Below are 22,423 nucleotides of genomic sequence, written 5' to 3'. Positions count from 1 at the left end.
AGTATGGCTTTATCTTTTTTGTCTCCTCGATTTCTAGAGAAATGTGTGCTTTCCATTATGATTCTAGTTTGTAGTATTCTTTTTACAAAAAGACCATTTTATGGACCATTTTTGGCTTTATGTATTCCAGTGTATTTTTCAGTGCTAAAAAACTAATGACTGTTATCTCTTGGTGGCCCTTGTCTCTTAACAAAATACAACGTATTTCTCTTTGTTTCATGTTTCTTTGCCCCAAAGTTAATCAGTCTCCTAAAAGTATTTCTGCCCTTGGTTTCTTTGGGCTGAGAAACGCTTCTCCGCCCTCTTATCTTACCCTCACAAGCCTGGTCCCCGTGAACAGCAGAGATCTAGCTGGGTTTTGCTTTTTTCTCCTTCCCAGAGTCTTGCGTCTCACGTGGGGCGTTCACCCGTGGCTGTTGACTGCCGTCGTGTCCTGCCTGGTGTGTGTGTGTCGTTCTTGACGCTGGAACCTCGGTCTCTCTCAGTGGGTGGAGCTGGCAAGGCAGGGCTGCCTTGTGGCCTGAGCCTCTGACCCCCTCTTCCTTCTGATGTAGGGAGTGGTGCGCTTGGGGCCCGAAGCTCTCCTTCAGGGGCGCGCCCTCCTTCCCCGAGCAGCCCTTGGAGCTGCAGCAAGGGACCGCAAACAGTGCCTGCCACCACGAGGGTCGGCACAGTCGCCCCCCGCCCCCGGCTGCCCTGCCGCTTCCCCCGGGCCGTTTTGGGCTGGCAGTTGGGCTTGAGCTGTGGGTCTGCACACCCCCTCCTCCACAAGGCCGTTGCCAGCCTGGGGCGACTGTCTGCTCACCAGTGATGGTTTCCCCATCACTTGGATCCCCTGGGATGTACATTCTCTAGGAAATTCCTCCAGGTTTCTTGTCAGTTGACGCTACTGCTTTCCCACTGTCTAGCCTCGCTGCAACTCCCTTCATGTTTATATTTATCTTTTGTCATTTTAGTGGATTTGAGGGAGGAAGAGAACTAATTAATACTGACTTGTTCAATTCGCTCTTCTGAACAGGCATTTCTCGCCGTTCTCTGTCTTGTCTTGAGCCCGAGCAGACGAGTCCTGTTTCAGTCTCTGCATCCCTGGGACCTGCGGTGTCAGTCTCTCCTGGCCGCGCACCCTCCCTCCCCCTGCGGCACCTGGGTGCCTCCGTGTCCCGGCCGCTGCTCTGCCAGCTCCTGTGTGGCCCTCGGCGCCGGGGCCGGGGGAGGCCAGCCGCTGTGGGCCCCTCCTCTCACGCTTGCAGCGCCGGCTGGCTTCGGCCCGATGATAAAATGACCTTTTCATTTGATGTGTAGGATTTTTCTCTCCCCCGTTTGCCTTGAACACTCCCTCTGGTGTTGGGTGAGGTATGCGTTATGATTTTATTGCCGTTCTTTCTGAACTTTGCCAGAGCCAGGCCCTGGTTCTCTGACGTAAAACTGTTAACTGTTGGGTTTTATTGCTCTGGATAACTATTTCTAATTATGTGAGCAGCCTGAGGAAAGGGCCGGGCTTGATTTAGTCTAAGAGAACTCTTCTTTGAGAGCAGGAAGAATAAAAAGAGCCTCTGAGATGTTGTGCTTCCTGTCTACCCCAGCACTCCAAGCCTTGCCCTGCTGGGATGTGCCCAGGGGGTCGGGAGCTATTAGGACGCAGGGCCTCGGCTTCGAAGCCGAGTCCCCGGCCGGACTGAGCGACTGTAGACAGTCCGTGGGTCTGCTGGCAGGACAGGCACGGGCTCCTTCGTTCCTCCCTCTTCCTTTGTTTTCCTCAGATGAACACTGTAGAGTTCCTTGTGGTTGGACGGTGCTAGGATAGGGGGGCCTCGGCTGGCTTACAGGAGAACCAGACACTGTCGCTCAGCCACCTTTCTGCCACTCCCACCCCACCCCGTGCAACTCACCTTCTTTGCAGTAACGTTTCTGCCTAGAGCGAGTCTGGAGGAGGGACTGTAGACCTTAGGGAGCCCCGTACAGAGCTTCCTGGACCTGTGTGTGGGCGTCCAAACCACGCCCTCGGCGGAGAGCTGGCTGACCGTCATTCAAGTGCCCCATCCCTCCCTGTATCGTGTTAAAAACAGGATAACTATTTTGAGGGAAACGTGTATATTTCAGATCCGTGTTTTAATTTGGACCATACTCTGATTTCTTAGTATCCCCTTCAATCTGAAATGCCCCGTCCACATAAAAGCAGCTAAAAAGCCTGTGTCAACAATAACTTGGTGATTAATGAGTTTCAACATAGTTTGATTTCTTCAGGCCGTTGTAAAGTTCTAATCCTGTAAGTCTCCCAGGAGAAGGCTCTTGGCCTCCGCTGGTCTGAGCCGGAGCCCTGGTCTTGCTTTGTTGGATCTCGAGTCTGTTTATTTCATCCAGTTTGGCCACCAATGGTGTTAACATTTTAATATAGAAATGATCTCAGAAAGACACATTTTTTATATCATTTAAATTATGCTTTGCAAGGATTCAGTGTTTCAGGAATACTGTGAAGTTTTAAGGGGAGAAGTGAATTTTAAGGACTTGCAACTAACACGAAGAAGCCATTGATTCTGAGCTGCTGGGGGTGGGTCGTGGACCCTGTGCGAGGCCCTGGGCCACAGGAGGAGAGCTGGGGAGCCGGGAGTGGCCTTGGGCAAGGCCCGGGGAGGCCCAGGCCTGGGCTTTCAGGAGGCGGGGTGTGGAGCCAGCAGGTGCGGCCGGCAGAGTCCTGGGAGCTTAGGCTAGGAGATGGAGGCTGTGATCACGCCCGTCGGAAGATGGGAGCAGCTGGAGAAGAGCTTGTTCATGCCATTTCTGGGAGCCATGGAGAGTCCCCAGCGGCTGGCGGGCCCGGGGTTCTGCACGGGGAGAGCAAGGCTGAGCCCCGGGGACACAGGGAGAGGAGCCGGGTTCCCGAAGTCGTGCCGAATGCAGGTGTCTTGGGGGGATGGCGGGGAGCCTCATTGTTCAGATGGCCCCTGGGGCGGGAGGTACTCGCGGGCCCCTGGTACCGCCCGCTTCTGCTTTCTCGAGGGCAGGTTCACAAACACCCCGTGCGTTTCCTGTCTGCGAGCATCCCCCAGGCTCCTCCGGGCACCCGGTGCTTCAGTTGCAGCCCTTGAGTTGTCTTGGCCCCGGATCCTCCACACCATCATTATCTGAGTCTTAATCAGTCAAGGTTTGTTCTGGAAATCATGGAGACATAACGACTTCTTTTTCAACCTCCTTTTTTAAAAAAAAATCCTCAAATTGTGTTTTGTCTCTTAAAAATCACGAATACTCAGTCGTTACGAAGAGCTCAGAAAATTCACTGTCAATGGAGCATTGATGGTTTGTTTTGGCAATTCTCTGAAAATTCTTATACGGTTTGTGGAACATTTGCATTTATGTCCTTTATTTCAAAGCCACCATTGTAGAAATGCAAATTTCTGAATTCTGAGAAGCTGAATGTTAGATGATTAACGATATTGAAATTTAAGAATGAACTCCCGGTATGTATTTGACATAGAAAGCCCTGTACCAGGATCATTAGAAACCACCGAGCGCAGCTTGTCGGTGGAACAGAAAGGCCGTGATTGAGGCGCCCAGCGGTGGGGACAGGGGGTGCTGGGCGGCCACCCCCAGACGCTGGGCTGTGAAGGGCCGGGGCTGCTCTGTTTAAAAAACCGTCGATGTCTAAAGCTTATAATAGTAGTGAATCAACACTGCTTACTCTCTAACTGCAAGTCAAACTCTGCTGTGCTTTTAGGGGTCCAGAATGAATAGCGACTTGGTTCTGAATTGTGCTTTACGGGTTATTTCATTCATTTTGCATGACGGCCCTGGGAAGTGAGCTAGAACACTGTGTTATTCCTGTTCTGTCCGTGAGGAAACCAGTCTTGACTGCCATCCAGTGCCCTGCCTAAGGCCAGGTATCTACTCAGAGGCCATCCTGGAACTGGAATCAGTCATCTTCCCTTGAGGGATGTGTGCACCTCTGCTGGGCAGACGCTGGCCGCGCCGGACCAGTTAGGAATCCATCCTGCTGACCTGCGTGGGGTCCCCGGGCCAGGCCAGACGGAGGCGCCGGCCCCCTTGGTACGGTGTGGTTCATGTGGAGAGGGCATGGGCTGGGGGGCTGGGGTCCCTCAGAAGGGGTGTGTGAGGTCAGGACGTGTGAGCTGAGCGGGGAGCAGGGCAGGAGCTCGCCTGCCCCGTGGGGCACAGAGGCTGAGATGCCCCAGAGGGGCCCGGCGGCGAGAGCTGGGCTGGCAGAGGTGGGAGATGGAAGTGGAGAGGTGTGCGTCGGGGACGGGGTCCTGACCAGGAGGGGAAGCTGTACCCAGGTCCACACGGGCCCATCCCCTATCGGTTCCGAGACCCTGTTGGCGTGGAGAAGGGGTATGGGCCTCGCATCCGGGCGCGCGCTCTGTGCCCTCCTGGGACATGTGCTTTGTGTTCCCTTGGTTTAAGCGTGCATGGCTTGGCCGTGGCTGAACTTCTTGGCGTTTGCAGGGCTCACAGCATGTCACTAGTGTATTTCTGAACTTCTTTGAGCTTCTCTTTGCCAGTCCTGAGAGCTGACTGGGGGGCTGGCAGACCAGGTTAATTTGGGAGATTTTGGTTGAAACGTCTCATATTACTTCCACCTAAGAGCCTTTTATTTGCTTATTTTGTGAGACCATGATAAAAAATGGACACTTTTGGGAAAATTATAATGATCAAGAAAAGAATCAAATGAGGCAAACGACTGTAAACTTCTTAGAATCATATCTGACCTTGTGTTTTTACATGGGTTTGCTTTTCCCCACTTAGTAAGGTGCTGGGAATATTGGCCTGTGAGAGGGAGTGCTAAGCAGCGTATGATGGAAAGAGACCTGATTGTGGGATTTTCATGTTTGCCCCTCCCTTCCCCTCCCTTCCCACAAAACAAGCGGAAATAGGAGGGATGAACTCGGCCAGAGCCTGGTCTCCGGGCGCGCTCGGCCCAGGTGGGCAGGGAGGTGGCCACTCCCTCGAGGCTGCGTCGGGTTCTGGGTTCTGACCATCTGTTCGGGCCGTAAGCTGGGATGGCCAACAGTGGCCTCGTGCTGTTGGACTTCAGGCTCTGTGTACCCCCAGCCCTTCTCCTCCTCCTTCTCGGCCCGGGGTTCCCGCTGCTGCTGCCTGAATGCAGTGATCCTGACTCGGAACTGGAACCATCCAGGCTGCAGCGCAGCTTCAGAGCTTTTGGGATTTTAAGATGAACAGCAACGTTCGATGTTATAACCGTTTTTCTAACTTCTACTAATACTGTATACTTTTCAAAAGTAGTGGGGAGGCTTATTTAAAAGTGATATTTTTTAAAAAATAAAATGCACGCGTATCTTACATCTGCTTATTTTTACTCCTTTTGCCATAGCACTCGTAAAGAGTCCTGTAAGATTGGTGTAAACATCACCAATGGTAATTATTGAGTGGCCGCTAACTGGGGGATTTGTTGTCTGCTTGTAACTGCGTTCTCCCAGGGCTCACACGTGCTCTCTGATTCTGTATTCTTGTTTGATTTGTTATTGTTAAGAGATGGTCTTCAGGTCTTTCACTGAGGGAGCTTTTGTGACTGATGGCAATTTATTTATTTATTTATTATTATTTTTATTTTAAAATTTATTTACTTATTTTATTTTTGGCTGCATTGGGTCTTCGTTGCTGTGCGTGGGCTTCCTCTAGTTGCGGCGAGTGGTGGCTTCTCTTGTTGCGGTGCGCGGGCTTCTCATTGCGGTGGCTTCCCTTGTTGCAGAGCATGGGCTTCAGTAGTTGCAGCACGCAGGCTCGGTAGTTATGGCGCGTGGGCTCTAGAGTGCAGGCTCAGTAGTTGTGGTGCACGGGCTTAGTTGCTCCACGGCACGTGGGATCTTCCCGGACCTGGGCTCGAACCAGTGGCCCCTGCCTTGGCAGGCAGATTCTCAACCACTGTGCCACCAGGGAAGCCCCATGCAATTTATTTTTTTAAACTTTAAACTCTTAGGCCATTTTGTAGAAGATTGCTCCTTACAATGTAATTGTTCAAGGTGCAGAAGCCAAGAGAATGCCTCACGTTTTAAGAGCTAAAGGTTCTGTCAATATTTTGATTTGTTTGCATTCATAGCCAAGTTTATTCCTTTTTAAGTGCATTCTGTGAATTTTCCTAGGCAGTCCTTTGTAGAAATTGGACTTTTGTTACAACTGTGTCTCTCATCGACTTGTTGATTCAGTAGGATTTGTGTGATGCTGTTGGAGTTATAAGAGAATCCTATGGAATCTGTTCTTAACACCGGTTTTCTAGACGTTGTATGAAGAGCCCTTTCCAACCCGTTTGCATCTGTTACACTGAGTGTATTTAGCGGCAGTTCCTCCGTATTGAACGGTGTGATTCAGAATTCCCGGCGCTCCTCATCTTCACGTTCATGTTGATTTAATCCAAATCAGGGGCTGATTGACTGCTTCTGACAGCTCTGCCTCCCCACCAGGGTCTGACACAGAGGATGCAAACCTGCTTGCTGTTCTTTTGTGCCCAAACGGCCGCTCATCCCAGTGCCGCAGACTGTGCCCAAACACCTGCAGTCTCCACGTGGCTCTTCACCCAGACCAGCCACGCCTGGGCCCGGGCCCGGGGAGCTGATGACTTTGTTTATTTCAGTCTCACTGAAAGGATCAGGGGATGGGAGGAAGGTGGGGTCATTGATCTCTTTCTTTGGTGCCAGTACGCAGAAAGGGTTTTTAGAAACTTCGAGAAGGTGCTGGGGAGGCATGGAGGGTGGAGGCATGGAGAGCAGAGGTTTTCCCTGGGAAGTTTTAGCAGAAGCCGGAGATGAGGACCTTTGTGTTTCGAGTCATTGATGGTGATGTGGTGGTGAGGAAGGTGGTGGGGAAGGGGAGGTCAGGATCGCATCGGAGGTATTGATGACGGGTGACTAGGGACACCCGTCAGCTGTCCATGAGCCTCGTTTGCTGAGTGACAGGGACGAAGGTGTGGCTGCTGAAGAGGGGACAGGTCGGCAGTGGCCTTCCTCTCCGCTAGGCTCCTCGCTGTGGGTCTGACGCTCTGGAGTGGAGGCGGTGGGCGCGGAGTGGCTGCAGCCTGGCGGATTTGCACGTGGCTGCCCTCATCAGTGGGGTCCTGGTCGTGGGGAACCCTGCATCTTCGCGGGTGATGCTTCAACATAGGAAGGTGGTTCTTTTCTAAATACGGGTTTGGGTGTCAGTGTCCCTGAAGACTTTCTGGGGGAGGTGTTTCTCCAGTTCATCAGCTCCAATGGGAAGGTAAGGAGCCAAGGCCGTTGCTGGCTGGAGGGACACGGGGCAAATCTGAACTCTGTGTGCACCGGGGAACTGGCCTGGAAGCGCTGAGACCCCGCTGTGGGTTTTCTGTCCCAAGGAGCCCGGCCTTTAGGAAACACACCAGCTGGGATGTGAGCGGCCAGCTAGGAGTTCCGTTTGGCCGTCCCCATGGGGTCCTTGGGCCCCTGAGAACAGTCCAGCTGTCTGTCTGCTCTTCTGGGATTTGGTTCCCTTTCGTTATTCCCCCACCATCCGTAGCGTTTTGTAAAACGTTCTTTCTCCTGGCGGCGTGGAAAGGCAGGGCTGGCCACGCTAGCAGGTGAGTGGCATAGGCCGGCCTCTCGGGGCCTCCCCGGGCACAGCTGGCTTTCACGGGAGGGCCGGGAGGGGTCCTGGAGGTCGGGCAGCAGCAGTGCCTGGTAGGTGACAAGATGCTGTGTGGGGCTGGGAGACCCCAGGCCCTGGACGTGCTGCAGAGGGGGACCCGGGGCGTGGTTCCACTCTTGTCTGCTCCGTGTTCAGGCTTCCGGTCCCTTCCTGTCCCATCTCAATACCTCGTGCTCGACTGGCCGGCACCTCTGCCCAGGGTGAAGCTCACGTGGCCAGGTGGCCCTGGCCTGAACGGAGACCTGACTCGGTGGCTTCTCAGCTGGGCTTTCTTTGAGCTCCCTGCGGGGCCAGAGGACTTGGTGCCCGAGAACCACGGGGCGGGGTGTTTCTTCATGTTTGTAGGTGCTCTGATTTCTTTTGACGTTACGTGGCTCCTGCTATGAGTGGATGTGGTGACCGATTGGCGTGGAATCGGCCTCAACAATTGCAGTTCCAAAGGAGATGCTGTCTTTAATGACTTTCCCAGGAGATTCTGGGGGACTCTGGGCCGTGTGTGTGATCCTATGGGCTGAGTCTGCCCTGGCTGAGGCATATGGTTTCCAACATCAACATTATCTGTGAGAAAAAAAGCAATTTGGGTCTTTCTGAAGTTGCTTAAGTTGTCCGAGAGAACATCATACTAGCGTTTCTCAACAATTTCCAGTTCTGAAACGGTTGGGCTGCACCGGGGGTGGGCAGGGGGAGGCTGGCGTAGCCACTGGGCAGAGGTAGCTGTGCGTCCACAGCACGTTCTTGCTGGAAACAAAACTCTACCACTAGGGAGCTGAAACTCAGCTCCTGGTAGACCCTGGGCGGGGGCAAGAGCTGCTAGGCCTGCCCCACATGACCTGAGAATCCTGCTCCAGAATCTTCCATCAGTGGCTTTGAATGCTCTTCGTGGCGAGTCTCCCTTTTGCTTTGGATGCTTCTGGAATCTTCTGGATGGACTGGACTCAGAATTTCACTGAATGCAGTGGTCTCTGTCACTTCTAAACTATAGTCATCAAAATCCAGGGAAATCCCATGACAGCTGCGACAGATTTAGGAAACTGCTGGAAAAAATATGAACTTTTCTCATATTTTATAGAGTGATATTTCATTTTTAAATATCACTTCTGGTTTTGCATTTAAAAATTCAAAATTCAAGCAGACTTTGAACTTCGAATGCGACCTTGTTATTTAGCAGCACATGGGTTAGAAAGTTCATGCTGTTTGATGTCTGCACCAGTCCAGGGGGTGGTGGGCAGCTGAGGGTCAGCCTGGAGAATCACAGAATTCCAGGTGCTCTGCAGGGGTGGGAATGAAGGGGAGTGGGAGTTGGGGCCTGCTCGGGTGAGAGGAGGGGGTGATGGGACACACCAGCTCTGGGTTGCAAGGGAGGCGCCCTGGGAGGTCGCAGAGCAGTTTGCCTGGGGACCAAGGGAAGACGTGTGTGGCTGGGGGCGTGGACCACCCAGCAGAGAGCTGAGACTTCACCCCGCTCCTCCTCGGCACCTGGCTCTTCCTTGTGAGTAGCCTGGGCACCTGGTCGAGGGTGGGATGGAGATGCAGCTTCCCCAAGGTGCTGTGGAGGCGTGCCCTTCTGCAGCCCTCCTTGGACTTCCGGGCCAGAGTCACGCAGAGCCATCTCTGGTTCTTCCTCTCCAAGCCCCTTTGTCGTTTTCCTTTCCCCCTGCAGAGATAGCCGTGTACGAAAACAAGCCAGCACTCCTCATTCTCCTTGTGATTTGTCACTTATCCCGAGCCTGGGCTGGGTCCAGGCTGCTCTTGTATTCCTCTGGGGCCGGGTCTGCAGCCCTGCGCTCAAGCGCTTGTCCTGCCGGGCTCGTGCTGTTCCTGGAAAGCCGGGGCTGTGGGGTGCATCCTGTCTCCTCTGTCGCCATCTGTTCGGGAGCAGAAGTTGGCTCCGGGTGGACGGCGGATGTGCTGTTCATTCATCCTCGTTCTGGGAAGCAGGTGGGGACTCCCAGGAAAGGAGGAGCCAGGAGACGGCAGACCCCGCACAGGCCATCTGACTCGGTTGCTAATCACCACGTGTGTAGTTAAGATGGAAGCACTGGCTTTTTCCTCTTCTGCCAAACTTAGGCCTCACTTTGTTTGCTCTGACGAGTCCTGATTTCTTCCCTTTAGAAGAGAGGTAACCAGCTTCCAGTGGAGTTTTCCGTTGATGGGGCTTCTGTGGGTGAGACAGCATGGGGGGGTGGGTGGGTGGGTGAGACAGCACAGGGGGGCGAGGGGGTGGGGAACGCTGAGTTGTGCTGGTGTTGGTCCGGGCACGGCGAACCCTGTCGGCCTTCCCAGACCTGGAGTGTATATCGTGCCGCTGAGGCCAGAGGAGGCCCCAGGTGCACCTGATGGCAGTGTCTTCGGAGAATTGCTGTTTGCCCCACTCCCTCGGGGCTCTTTGTGTGACAGCTCGCTGTTCAGTACAACTGGTGCAGTGGAGTGAGGGTGTGTTCCTTCTAGGCTGTGAATTTCAAATAAATTTGCGTATGCAGAGTGGCGCTTTACCCGTGTGATCTTCCTGCCCTGTAAACCCAGTCTCAGCGTGAGAAAGACATCCATTTCCAGCAGAGGTGTACCTTCTGATATACCCGCCCAGCCCCGCAAGACTGTCAGGGCCGTGGAAAACAAGGGACGTCTGAGAAGCTGTCACCGCCCAGGGGAGCCTGAGGAGACTTGAGGACTAAATGCAGCGTGGGGTCCTGGGTGGGACCCTGGGGTGGAGAAAAGACATCAGGGGAGACAAGGGGATCTGAAGGAAGTGGTGACCTTAGTTAATAACCCTGTATCAGTATAAAGAATGGAATTAATAATGCCATGTGCAGCAACAGGGATGGACCTAGATAGAGATGATCACACTAAGTGAAGTAAGTCAGACAGAGAAAGACAAATATCATATGACATCACTTATATTTGGAATCTAAAAAAATGATACCAGTGAACTTATTTGTAAAACAGAAATAGACTCACAGACAACAATCTTATGGTTACCAGAAGGGGAAGGAGGGGGCAGGGATAAATTAGGAGTTTGGGAGTAACAGATGCACACCACTATTTACAAAATAAGCAACAAGGACCTACTGTATAGCACAGGGAACTCTGTTCAATATCTTGTAATAACCTATAAGAGAAAATAATCTGAAAAATAGATATGTATACATGTGTAACTGCATCACTTTGCTGTACACCTGAAACATTGTAAGCCAACTATACTTCAGTGAAGGGTATATGTATATATCAGTATAGGATGTACCATAGTGGTGTCAGATGTTACTAATAGCAGAAGCTGAGTGCAGTGGCTGTTGGTGGAGTACATTGGAACTCTGTACCGTCTACTCAATTTGTAATAAAGTCTATTGATAAACTTTGAACTAAAAAAAATAAATTTGTAGATATTCTCTCTTGCTCACTCTCTATTTATGAATGATAGTATACTGTAGATACTTAGGCACCCAGCTTTTAAATTTTTTTCCTTTGGGGATTATTCTAAATTAGTACAAACCAGTTTCCTATTCTTTTATGGTTGTACGTGGATGTGATATCATTCATTTAACAAGTCACTCTTGGTGGAACCTGGGTGTGTTTCCAGCCTTCCCACTGTTGCTGCCCTAAACAGTGCTGCCTTGAGGGTTCCCATTCCTCAGTGAACTTTACTGGAGTGTGACAGGCATCTTTTTCTAGATGCACAAACCATCAGTGCTTAGCTTGAATTATGACAAGAGGAAGACACCTGTGACTGCTACACAGAGCGAGAAGAGGAGAACCCAGGCAGCCCAGCAGCCTTTACGTGGCCCCTCTAGGTCACCGCAGCCCCTCCCCTGCCCCCGGGAATCTCCTTTCCAGCCTCTAACACCTTGGATTAGTTTTTCCTGGTTTTGAACTTTATATTAATGCAGCCACAGAACATTTACTCTTTCTGTCTGGCTTCTTTCTCTCAACAATATGTTTGTGAGATTTACTGAGGTCACGTGACCCAGGATTGTTTGTTCATTTACATGGGTGTGTAATATTTCCTTATATGAACAGATCACGATTTATCTATTCAACTGTTGATGACACCTGGGTGGTTTCAGGCTGGGGTTTTTACATACAATGCTACTGTTACATTCTCGTGTGTCTGCTGGGCCACGTTTCTTTTGATGAGGTATGTGTGGGCCAAACAGTTTCTCAGATTTCTCCTACCAGTTTACACTCTGAGAGACCCACTGGCTGCACCCTGGCCGGTGCTTGGGACTCTCATTACTTTGTGTTCTGGCCACTGTGACTTATCCCGTATTTCCCCTATTACCGAAGATGCTGAGCATCTGGTCGTATATGTATCAAACAGCTTGATATCCTTTCTGGTGAAGTGCCTGTTTTAAGTCTTTTGCTCATTTAAAAAATTGGATTGTCTTTATTTTTTCTACTGATTGGTAGGAGTTATTTTTATAGGCGAGAGATGAGTCCTTTGTTGGTTATTTCCTTGGATGTTTCCTCTCAGTCTGTGGGTTGCCTCTTCACTTTCTTAATGATGCTCTTTGATGAACAGATGTTCCTAATTTTAACACAGTCCAACTACTGGTCATTTTATTTATGCCTGCTTGAATGCCATGGAGATAGCCTATTATCTTCTAGAAGCTTCATTGTTTTACCAGGTGGATCTATGGTCTACCTGGAATTGATGTTTTAAAAAATATGATGTGTGGGCTTCCCTGGTGGCGCAGTGGTTGAGAATCTGCCTGCCAATGCAGGGGACACGGGTTCAAGCCGTGGTCTGGGAAGATCCCACATGCCGCGGAGCAGCTAGGCCCGTGAGCCACAACTGCTGAGCCTGCGCGTCTGGAGCCTGTGCTCCGCAACAAGAGAGGCCGCGATAGTGAGAGGCCCGCACACCGCAATGAGGAGTGGCCCCCGCTTGCCACAACTAGAGAAAGCCCTCGCACAGAAACGAAGACCCAACACAGCCATAAATAAATAAATAAATAATTTTAAAAAAATACGATGTGTGGTAATAACTGAGGGTTACTTTTCCCATTTGGATATTCAGTTGGCTCAACAATTCGTTAAACAGCTCTATCCTTTCTCCACTGTTCTGTGATGCCACCTTGTCCTCAGTCATGAACATACATCTGGGTCTGTTCCTGGACTTAATCTGTGTGCCAGTGAACATGGTTGTAACTAACGGAGCTTTATAATTAGTTATAACAGCTGGTAATGTGAGTCCTCCAGCTTTTTTTTGATCATTTTAAAGACTGTCTTGGTTTTTCTTGGCCCACTGCATTTCCATATGAATTTTAAAATCAGCTTTTCAATTTCAACAGAATAACTACTGGAATCTCGATTGGGACTGCATTGATTTGCATATAAAATCAGTTTATTTGAATCTTCCAATCCATGAATATGATATTGCTTTCTATTTGTTTGGGTCTTCTTTAATTTCTTCTGTCACATTTTTTGTAGTTTTCAGTGTAGAGTTCTTTCATTTCTTTTGTTAGATTTACTTCTAGGCATTTTTTGGGATGCATTTTAAAATTTTTATTTTTTGTTTGTTTGTATTTAGAAATACAATTAATTTCTGTGTAGCCACTTTGTCTGTAGACAGCTTTTAGAGTTGGCTTATTACTATACTAGTTTGTAGATTCTTTGGGATTTTTATGTATACTGTCTGTGGATAGTAGACATTTTATTTTTGTTGCTAATTTTTAAAATTTTTATGTGTTTTTCTTGCTTTATTGTATTGTCTAGGACCTTCAGTCAAATGTTAAACAGAATTGGTGATTGTGAACATCTATGTCTTACTGGAATATCAAGGGAAAATTTGTCAACATTTCATCATTATGTATGAAACTTGCTATAGGTTTCCTATAATAGTCTTTATCAGACTAATGCAGTTCTCTTCTGTTCCTAGTTTGCTGCATTCTCTCACAAGTAAGTGTTAAAATATTAGGCTGCACCATATGGTGTGCAGATACTTGATCTTTTTAAATCTACAAAAATGGCACTTTCATTTGGTTCAACTTAATATACTTTGTTCTGCATGTATTAATCAAATGATTTTTCCCCTATGTTTGATTAATGTGATGAATTTTCTTGAATGCTTTTTGAATGTTAACCAGCCGTACATTTCTTAGTAAATCCAACTTGGTTATAATATATTATTCTTCTTTTATACTACTGCATTCATTTTGCTTATATTTGGCTTAATTTTTTTCATCTAAATTCATGAGTGAGATTGGCCTGTGGTTTTCTTTTCTTTAAATGTCTTTGTTAGGTTTTAATATGAAGGTTATACTGGCCTCTTAAAATGGAATGAGATTATCCTCTTTTTTATTCCTAGAGTTGGCAAAGTTTTTCTTTAAAGAGTCAGATGGTAAATATTTTAGGTTTTGTGGAACACATATGGTCTCTGTTGCCTATTTTTCTTCTTTTATTTTTTTAAACAATCATTTAAAAATGTAAAAACCAGTCTAAATTAGCAAATTGTACAAAATGAGGCCACAGATTGATTTGGGCCATTGTTTGCTGACCCCTGTTGGATTCTCTTGAAGAGTTTATATAAGGTTGATGTTGTTAATTTCTTTTTAAAATCTTTGGAAGAACTCACTGGCGAACCTACATTGGCGTTTTCTTTGTAGGAAGATTTGTAAATCACACCGCCAACTGACGTAGGACTATTCAGATTTTCTATTTTTTCTTGTGTCAGTTTTGATGTGTTTAGTTATTCTGAGAATTTTTTTCATTCTATCTAAAATTTCAAATGTATTGATACAGTTTTTAAAATACTCTCTTGTTATCTTTTACTGTTTGTAGGATTTGTACTGACATCTTTTTCATCCATATTGTTTATTTGTTCTTTCTCTTTTTCCCCACTGGACTTGCTAGGATAGTTGTATTAATATTTTTAAACAACCATATTTGATTTTCTTTATTCTACTGAATTTTTAAAAACTCAATTTCCGATCTTATTGCTGTTATTTCCTTTTATTCTCTGGGCTTACTTTGCTTTTACTTTTAGCTAATTGAGGTAAATATTTAGGTTATTGAATTTTTTTTTCAGATTTTCTTCTTTTGTAATACATGCACTTAAGATTATGATTTTCACCTATGCTTGGCTTTGCTGGGTTGCACAGGTATTTAAATGTCATTTTTCATTATAAATCGGTTTAGAATAACATCTGATTTCCTTTTTGATTTCTTCTTTGACCCATGGGTTATTTTATTTCTTTATTTCAGCCTTTTGTGAATTTCTTAGTATTTTGCTTTTGTTATTGACTTCTACTTTAATTTCACTACGGTCACAGAATTTACTGTATATAATTTCAATTTTTGAAAATTCTTTGAGTTTTGCTTTATCATTATTGTATGGTCAATTTTATAAACATTTTATATATTTGAAGAGGATATGTCAATTAAGATTGTCAGTTCTGTATATGTCAAGTCAAATTTATTAACTGTGATGCTCAGACCTTCTGTTACTTTACTGATTTTATTGTCTGCTTTTTCTGTCAGTTACTGAGAATATTTTAAAATCCCTTTTTGTAATTGTGGATTGGTATTATTTCTCATTTTAGCTGTCAGTTTTTGCTTTTGTGTATTTTGAAGCTATTTTAAGCCCATGCAAATTTAGAACTTTATACTTTCTTGTTGGAATAACCACCATTTTATTATTATGAAGTGTTTGATTTCAGTTTCCCTGAGGGCCGGTCTTCTCCTTGTACTTACTCCTAGTATTTAAGGATCCCAGCTGGGAGCCCCGGGTGTTTACGTGAACCATCCCCCTTGGCAGGCTCTGAACCCATTTCACTTCCCAGGGTTGGCTTCTCACCCTCCTGGTGGAAGCTTGTATGGCAGCAAATGCCTCTTGGGGAAAATGGGCTCAAAATATGCCCTCCTCTGTCTTTCCTTCTCTCTCTTGTTTTGGCCCATCAAGTCCTGGCTGCCTTGGTAGCTCTCTGACTCCAAAGCCTTCATAGTACCTACATATGTCTTTTATGTTAACCAGTCTGCGGCAGGGTTGGCCCGACATGAGCTAGTTTGCTGTAGCCAAAGTGGAAGATGAGGTTTACTTATCGGTGCCACGTAATGTGTGTAAGGTTTCCCAGGTGACTGTCTGTGTTTGCACTGACCTTTACATTTCAGTGAAATGACTGCTGGGCGTATTTTAAAGTGGACTGAAATATACCTGCAGCCTCGAGCTGCTCTTGTAGCACTTTTCCTCGGATATTTTATGAGGTGATTGATGTCGCACCTTACAAATGTCAGGTGCCCCTATCTGAATGCAGCGCACGCGGTGAGCGCTTTTCTGCCAGTCTGCCTTGTCCTCCTCCTCCCCTTGGTTTTCACCAAGTTGTTTTCCCTCCAGTGTGAATGAAGAATTCATTCTAGATTTAGCTTGAGAAATATCGTGTAGGACATTGCTTTTCATGCCATTAATGTCATGACTATATCAGCAGTGGTTTCCCCGCTCGGCAGAGCAGAGCTCAGATGCAGCACCACCACGTCTCTCTCGGCCTCCTTTTCATCATGTGTCAAGGAGAGGGGGGGGTGATATTAAATGATATTTATTTCCTTCCGCCTCTGAGATAACATGATTCTCACATTCACGTGGCAGCCAAGGCTGGAAAGGTTGGAAGTAAGCCGCAGGTCAGCAGAGAACTGCCTGGGAATTGTTATATGTAGGGATTGGGGTGTAAGACAGCTTCTCTTCTTCAATGGCTTTTTGGGGTCGGGGCAGGCTGTGGGTGGAATCTGCTTTTCCACATTAAAATTTACCTTTTCTGTTTTGTAACCCATGCTTTTCATATAATATGGTCAGGTTATAAATGCCATGTTTGGTTTGTAACATTGAGAAGTACATTTTATTCCTATAGTTGCTAATTTAAATCACTTAAATATGATTTTACCTGCAAATAATTGAATTACAGAGTGCTAGTTGTAAGGAAGCCAGCATTTTCCTCCCCGCAGGAGGTGAGGCTCTATGACCATCTCAAACAGCGTTGCAGTCAAACAGTTATTTTGCCTTTCTGGAATGCGAGTCCTCCCTAGAGATAGCAAGTGGGAGGGTTAGCGGACGTGGGAGCCCTTGCCCCTCCTTAGGGTTAATGGCAGTCCGTGTGTACTTGGTGGTGGAGAGCAGACGCTTGGAAGGGTGGCTGAGTGTGGTGGTCACAGAGGGCCCGAGCCCAGGCAGACCCGCTTGGCTACACTCCTCCCGGTGGCCTCCTGCGGCCCTGGGTGCCCAGCACGGGCGCTGAGGCCCGTATCCGGGCAGCTGGTGGGGGACCCCGGTGGTCCTCGTTCAGGCCTTGGGAACCAGGCGGGATCCGCCACCTCCGCCGGCCAAGGTGCCTCCTGCTCTCGCACGGGAGCTCCTCCCTTGCCTCGGCCTCCTGGAGCACCTCGCCCAGGTCCCCGGAGTCCCCACGAACAAGCCTCCACGTGTGGTCTGGGAGGTGCCGAAGCCAGCGCCCATGGTGGCGGGTGACACGCCATTGTGACACGGGGGGGCTTCGCTGGAGGGGTTGGCAGTTGGTAGGTCGTTCGTTCGTGGAGGGGCGGCGGTGCCTTCCGGGTGGCAGCACGGCAGTGGCCTGGCTGCCCTTGTCCCTCACTGTCCCCACCACAGCCGGAAGGATGGCGGCACTTGGGTGACAGGTGGGGCCCGAGTCGGGGCCCGGGACGCCGCACTCGGGCCCTCACGGCGTCCTTCTGCCAGCTCCCCTTTGCTCTGTGCGTGGCCTCCGGCAGTGGGCTGCGGGGCGCAGACCCCGGCCCTCCCTGGGTGCCTGGCGCCCCTCCCTCCGGGCTTGGCTTCTCTCTGAGGATTGAGGACCTGCGGAGAAGAAGCTTTGGCCCCCGGGGGTGGGGTGGGGGAGGATTAACAAAGGCAGGTGTGCAGCCCGGGGCCAGGTGTGCCCACGATGGGAGCGGTTGTCCTCATCAGGGCACCCAGAGCCCTCGGGGGCCCAGCGCCCAGCCCAGAGCACCTGGCAAGTTTCACTTTAGTCACCCTTGTCAGACTCAGGCCCTTTTTGATAAACATAAATACCCTGTGTCTTTTAATGTTTGAGACTTCAGAATAACTGACATCATTTCTCAAAGCAGATTCCAGCGAGGGTGTTTGCGTGTCAGGCCGGCGGCCTCTCGTGCCCCAGCTACAGCCAGCTGCCCGCCTGGACCGAACCGTCCCGGGGCACGGGCAGCACAGAGAGGGGCCGTGAGCTGCCGGGGAGCCCGGCGAGAGGAGGGGGCGCAGAGAGGTCGGCGGGAGGGGGGCTGGTGTGGCCTCGCTCCCCTGCCTGCCTGGGCACACGACTCTCAGGTCCACAGGAAGGCCTGCTGCACCGAGACCAGGGCCCAGGGCCAAACGTGTGTATTTGAACGTTGTTCTCTTTGGTGATAGGGATTGTAAAGTTTAAAACCCAACTCCTGAGAAAGGCATTTTGCCAACATGACAAGATCCCAGTGGGAGAACCTGCCGGCAGGCCCTGCTCAGCCGACAGTGGTCCTCTTGGACTGTCAGAATGCGGCCTTCTGGAGCGGCCTGGGCCCAGAGAGGGCCGGTGCACGGCCCTGGCTTCTGTCTGAGGAGAAGAGGCCAGCGGTGGGCAGGGCCAGCCCTGCGGCGGGACTCCCCACCCGGTTCTGGGGCCCTTGCTTTCCCTGCCCGGGAGCTCCGCCCAGGCTTGACCCCGTGGCCTGTGGGCCCTGGGCGTGCTGCTGCTCGCTGGCGGCCCGGGGCCTGGAAGGAGAGCTCAGCTTACAGTCTCAGCCCGTCAGGCAGGGCAGTGGCTGCCAAGTGGTTTCTTAAAAAGAATTCCTCCTCCCCTGATTAATTTCTGGCACGCAGCGTCGGGGAGCTCTTGCGTCAGTAAATCGTCATAAACCCTCCGTTGTCTGGATCCGACATAAACAGCAAGCCCAGCTCCACCGCTCCTGACGCTCGGCCAGCCCAGGCCACTGTCGGAGCTGCAGGAGGGGCAGCGGGAGGAGAGGAAACCAGCACCTTTGTGCTCGTGGCGAGGCCCTTTCTCCGAGCGCACCAAGCTCCACAAACGCACCTTCTGTTGTTGAGGCGTGTGTTGGGCACAGATGTGATGTATGTACTGGAATGTTTGTGCTTCTTTACCCCGTTCTCCTGTCTTATTGATACGATGGCTTCACCATCAGGAATATTTACCTCCCTCCAGTGGGTCGTCTGTGTGTGAGGTTTCAGAGCGTCATTTCAGCCTCCCGGAAACCCTCACCCTTGGGATCCTAAGGCTTCCTGTAGCGTTCTGTAAAACTCATTCTAAGGCTTTTTCCTTGGCGCTAGAGATCTTCCGAGAGTCCCTGGGCTGACTTCATCCCGATATTCTTTTTGTGGAACCCATCTCAGCTGGGGCGCCCTGGCAGTGCTCCTCCTGTGCCATCAGAAGGGGCCGGAAACAAAGGAAATGCTGTCCCCAGTCCCCAGTTTACTCGCTAGCAGGCTCGGGTCTGTGTCACGCCTCCTCCGGGGTTACTAGAAGAAAGAACTTGGGCCTCCGGTTTTTTCATGGGTGATTCGGGCAGTTGGCAGATAGTAATTGAGCCCTGCTACAGGTGGGCGATGCAAAAATCGTGGCCTCCAGGAAGTCTTCAGGGAGCTTGCACCCCTAGTGGGCGCGTGAGAGGATGGCCTGGGAAGGCGGCAGCCACTGAGGGGTGTGCAGTGAGGGGTCCGGTGGCCGGGCCTGGGGTGGGCCTGCATTCACCTTCAGGAGAAGAAGTGACGGGCCATCTGGGCCCCTGGGTGGCCGGCGTGCAGGTGAAGCAGCAAGAAGGCAGTGCTGGCCACCCAGGTGGCCTGCGGGATGCTTGCTGGCAGACACAGGAGGTGTGGGCAGGGTGTGGCCTGCCCTTGAACTTGGGCTGTGGGTCTCTAGGCGCCCGCAGGGCACAGAGTGCGCTCTGGGGAGTTGTGTCCAGGCCCCACATCCTGATTCCCGTCCTGTGAGCCAGGCACAGTTCCCTGCAGGACACCCTTAGGTAGAACGGCAGCCCCGAGATCAAGTCCACAGCAGCCCAGAAGCTGAGCCAATCGTGATTTCAGGGACTTCAGTTTCTGCTTGTTTTCTGCCTGTGCACACAAACTGGGGTAAGGACCGTGCTTTTAAGGAGGGTCTGTAAATGAAAAACAAAGACGAGGTGTCCATAACACTGACTTGTGGAACGCTGATCAGAGACTGTTCCAGGTGGGCAGCGGAGTCGGGTCTTGCTGCCTGAGCACCATGCCCTACAGAGCAGCCGGGCAGCAGGGGTCTGGAACCCCGTGTGCCTTCCGCTGCAGGAGGAAAAGGCCACACTTCTCTGCTGTGTCCTCCAGCCCTTCGCGAAGGAGGAGATGCTTCTGAGCCTCATTTATGCATCAGCTCACCTAAGTGGGACGGCTGCTGCTTCTGTTATGGGCCGTGTGCTCAGGGACACTGGCGGGCCGGCGTGGGCTTCCCCGGGGCTCCGCGCATCAGAGGCTGGGAAGCGTTTGCTCAGGAAGGCCGTTAGTTCATCGCTGGAGTTAAGCGTGGCGATCTCCAGAGACAGGTGCAGGCTGCTAGGAACCACTGGTGAGTGATGTGGTCTCCCTTGTTCTTTGTGTCTTGTGTGTGCCTCTGGGTTTGTGTCGTGTGTCTCTTTAGGAGCACAGCCGGGAGTGTCTCCCGTGTGGTCGGGGTCGGTGTGCGGACTGCTCACCTGCCCCAGGTGGCCGTTGGGAGTGTCCCCCGGTGTTGTGGATGCAGTGCTCCGGCTGCAAGCTGCTGGCTTCGGGGAGGCCCAGTGGAAAGGCCCAGGAGCTCTTGAGAAAACCACAGAGGTCACAAACAATAATGCATCTGTTTCCTTTCCCCAACCCCTTGCTTTGTTCATTCGTTACGTCCTGAAGATTATTTCATATCAGTTAATAAAATGGTCCCTTATTCTCTTTTGATGCTTGGGTATTATTTCAGTCTTTTTATGTATAGACTGTATACATACATAAAACATGTATACCAATTTCTTTGTTCACTATGGTTTTTTAATTGTTGTGAAATATAAATAACATAAAATTGACCATTTGAACCATTTTTAAGTGTACAGTTCCATGACGTGAAATGCCTTCACAATGTTGTGTGATCATGACCACCATGTCTTTCCAGAACTTTTTCCTCATCCCAAACAGAAACTCTTTCCCCATAAACAGTGACTCTCCATTCCTTTCTCCTCTTCAGCCCTAATAACCTCTGGTCTACTTTCTGTCTCTAAGAATCTGTCTGTTCTGGGGATCCCATACAGGTGGAATCATACATTATTTACCCTTTCGTGTCTGGCTTATTTCATTTGGTATAGTATTTTCAGGGTTCATCCATGTTGTACCATATGTGAGAATTTCATGCCTTTTTAAGGCTGAATAATATTCCATGGTGTGTATCGATAACATTTTGTTTATCCATTCATCCATTGATGGACATTCGGGTTGTTTCCACTTTGGGGCTGTTGTGAATAACACTGCTGTGAACATTGATGTGCACCTGTCCGTCAGACTCTCTGCTTCTGCATCTTTTGGGGTAGATACCTAGGAATAGAACTGCTGGATCCTATGGGAATTCTGTTTAACTTTTGAAAAACCACTGAACTGTTTTCCAAACAGTGACTGTATCATTTTACATTCTCTCCAGCAATACCAGAGGGTTCCATTTTCTCCGTATTTCCCCCACATTTGTTATTTTCCTTCTTGGTTTGTTTGTTGGTTTGTTTGTTTGTTGATAATAACCATTCTAGTAACGTGAAGCGGTATCTGACCATGGTTCTAATTTGCACTTCCCTGATGTCTAATGAATTGAACATCTTTTCCTGTGCTTGTTGGCCATGTGTGTCTCTCTTTTGGAGAAATGTTTATTCAAGTCCTTTGTTCCTTTTTGAATTGAGTGGTTTGTTATTTTGTTGTTGAGTTGGAGTTTTCCATATATTCGGGATTTATGTTTTGCATATATTTCCTCCTATCCTGTGGGCTGTCTTTTCAGTCTATAGTGAGTGTCCTTTGATGCACAAAAGTTTTTAATTTTGATGAAGTCCAATTTATCTGTCTTTTTCTTTTCTTGCCCATCCTTTTTCTGTCATGTCCAAGCTCCCACTGCCAATCTAATGTCATGAAGATTTCCCCGTTTTCTTCTAAGAGTTTTACGGTTTTAGTTCTTATATTTAGGCCCTTGATCTATTTGGAGTTCATTTTTGCATATGGTGTGAGGTAGGGGTCCAGCTGCATTCTGTGTCTTTTGGATATCCGGTTGTTTCAGCACCATTGGTTGAAGAGGACGTGGCTTATTTAAAGTTTTTCTTTGGAAGCATCCTGAGCTACAATCCCAGGTCAGTATAGATCTTGCTTTTCTTAAATGGGGGTGTTGTATCCACATTTACAATTTCTCCTTCTCCGGCTCCAATCCCTGCCACTGTGTCCCTGAGTCCACACCTTATCCACACCTCCCACCCCCCTTATGTTTTGCCCACCTCTCCAGGGATGGAGTGTTTGAGAATGGCTGACACAGCTTTATATAGAAGACAGAAGAGGCGGAGTTCAGCTTAGGCTCGCTGCCGATGCCAACTGTTACCCATTGCCTCACAGAATCGAGGCTCTGCAGGCCACTTTCTCAGTTTGCGCATATGGAATCTGATTGGTATCTGCCCAGGGACCCAGGGCTCGTGGCCAGTACACGATGGCAGGTGGGCTGCTGGGCGGGGAAGCTGTGGGGTACACACACAGACCTCTTGGCTTTGCCCAGTGCCTGCCAGGCCAAGCACACGATAGCAATGGCCTTCACAGGGAACTTTGTTTATA

At 49.5% G+C, this 22,423-nt stretch overlaps 1 protein-coding gene across 6 annotated transcripts in view; it reads left to right on the top strand.

Moving 5' to 3' along the window:
* HDAC4 (histone deacetylase 4) overlaps positions 1-22,423 on the top strand; it is a 291,648-nt gene that overhangs the window by 45,667 nt on the left and 223,558 nt on the right. The window contains exon 1 of one of the 6 annotated variants that reach the window (XM_057551890.1): positions 18,545-18,691. The exons of the other annotated variants lie outside the window; for them this stretch is intronic. The gene's annotated coding sequence lies outside the window, so the exon portion shown is untranslated. Of the gene's footprint in view, positions 1-18,544; positions 18,692-22,423 lie in introns of those variants that run through there. 6 annotated transcript variants of the gene reach the window in all.

This window comes from Balaenoptera acutorostrata, chromosome 8 (assembly GCF_949987535.1).
Source record: "Balaenoptera acutorostrata chromosome 8, mBalAcu1.1, whole genome shotgun sequence".
Classification (NCBI taxonomy): Eukaryota; Metazoa; Chordata; class Mammalia; order Artiodactyla; family Balaenopteridae; genus Balaenoptera; species Balaenoptera acutorostrata.
The sequence above is the reverse complement of the archived record's forward strand: the minus strand, read 5'-3'. Positions and strand labels throughout refer to the sequence as shown.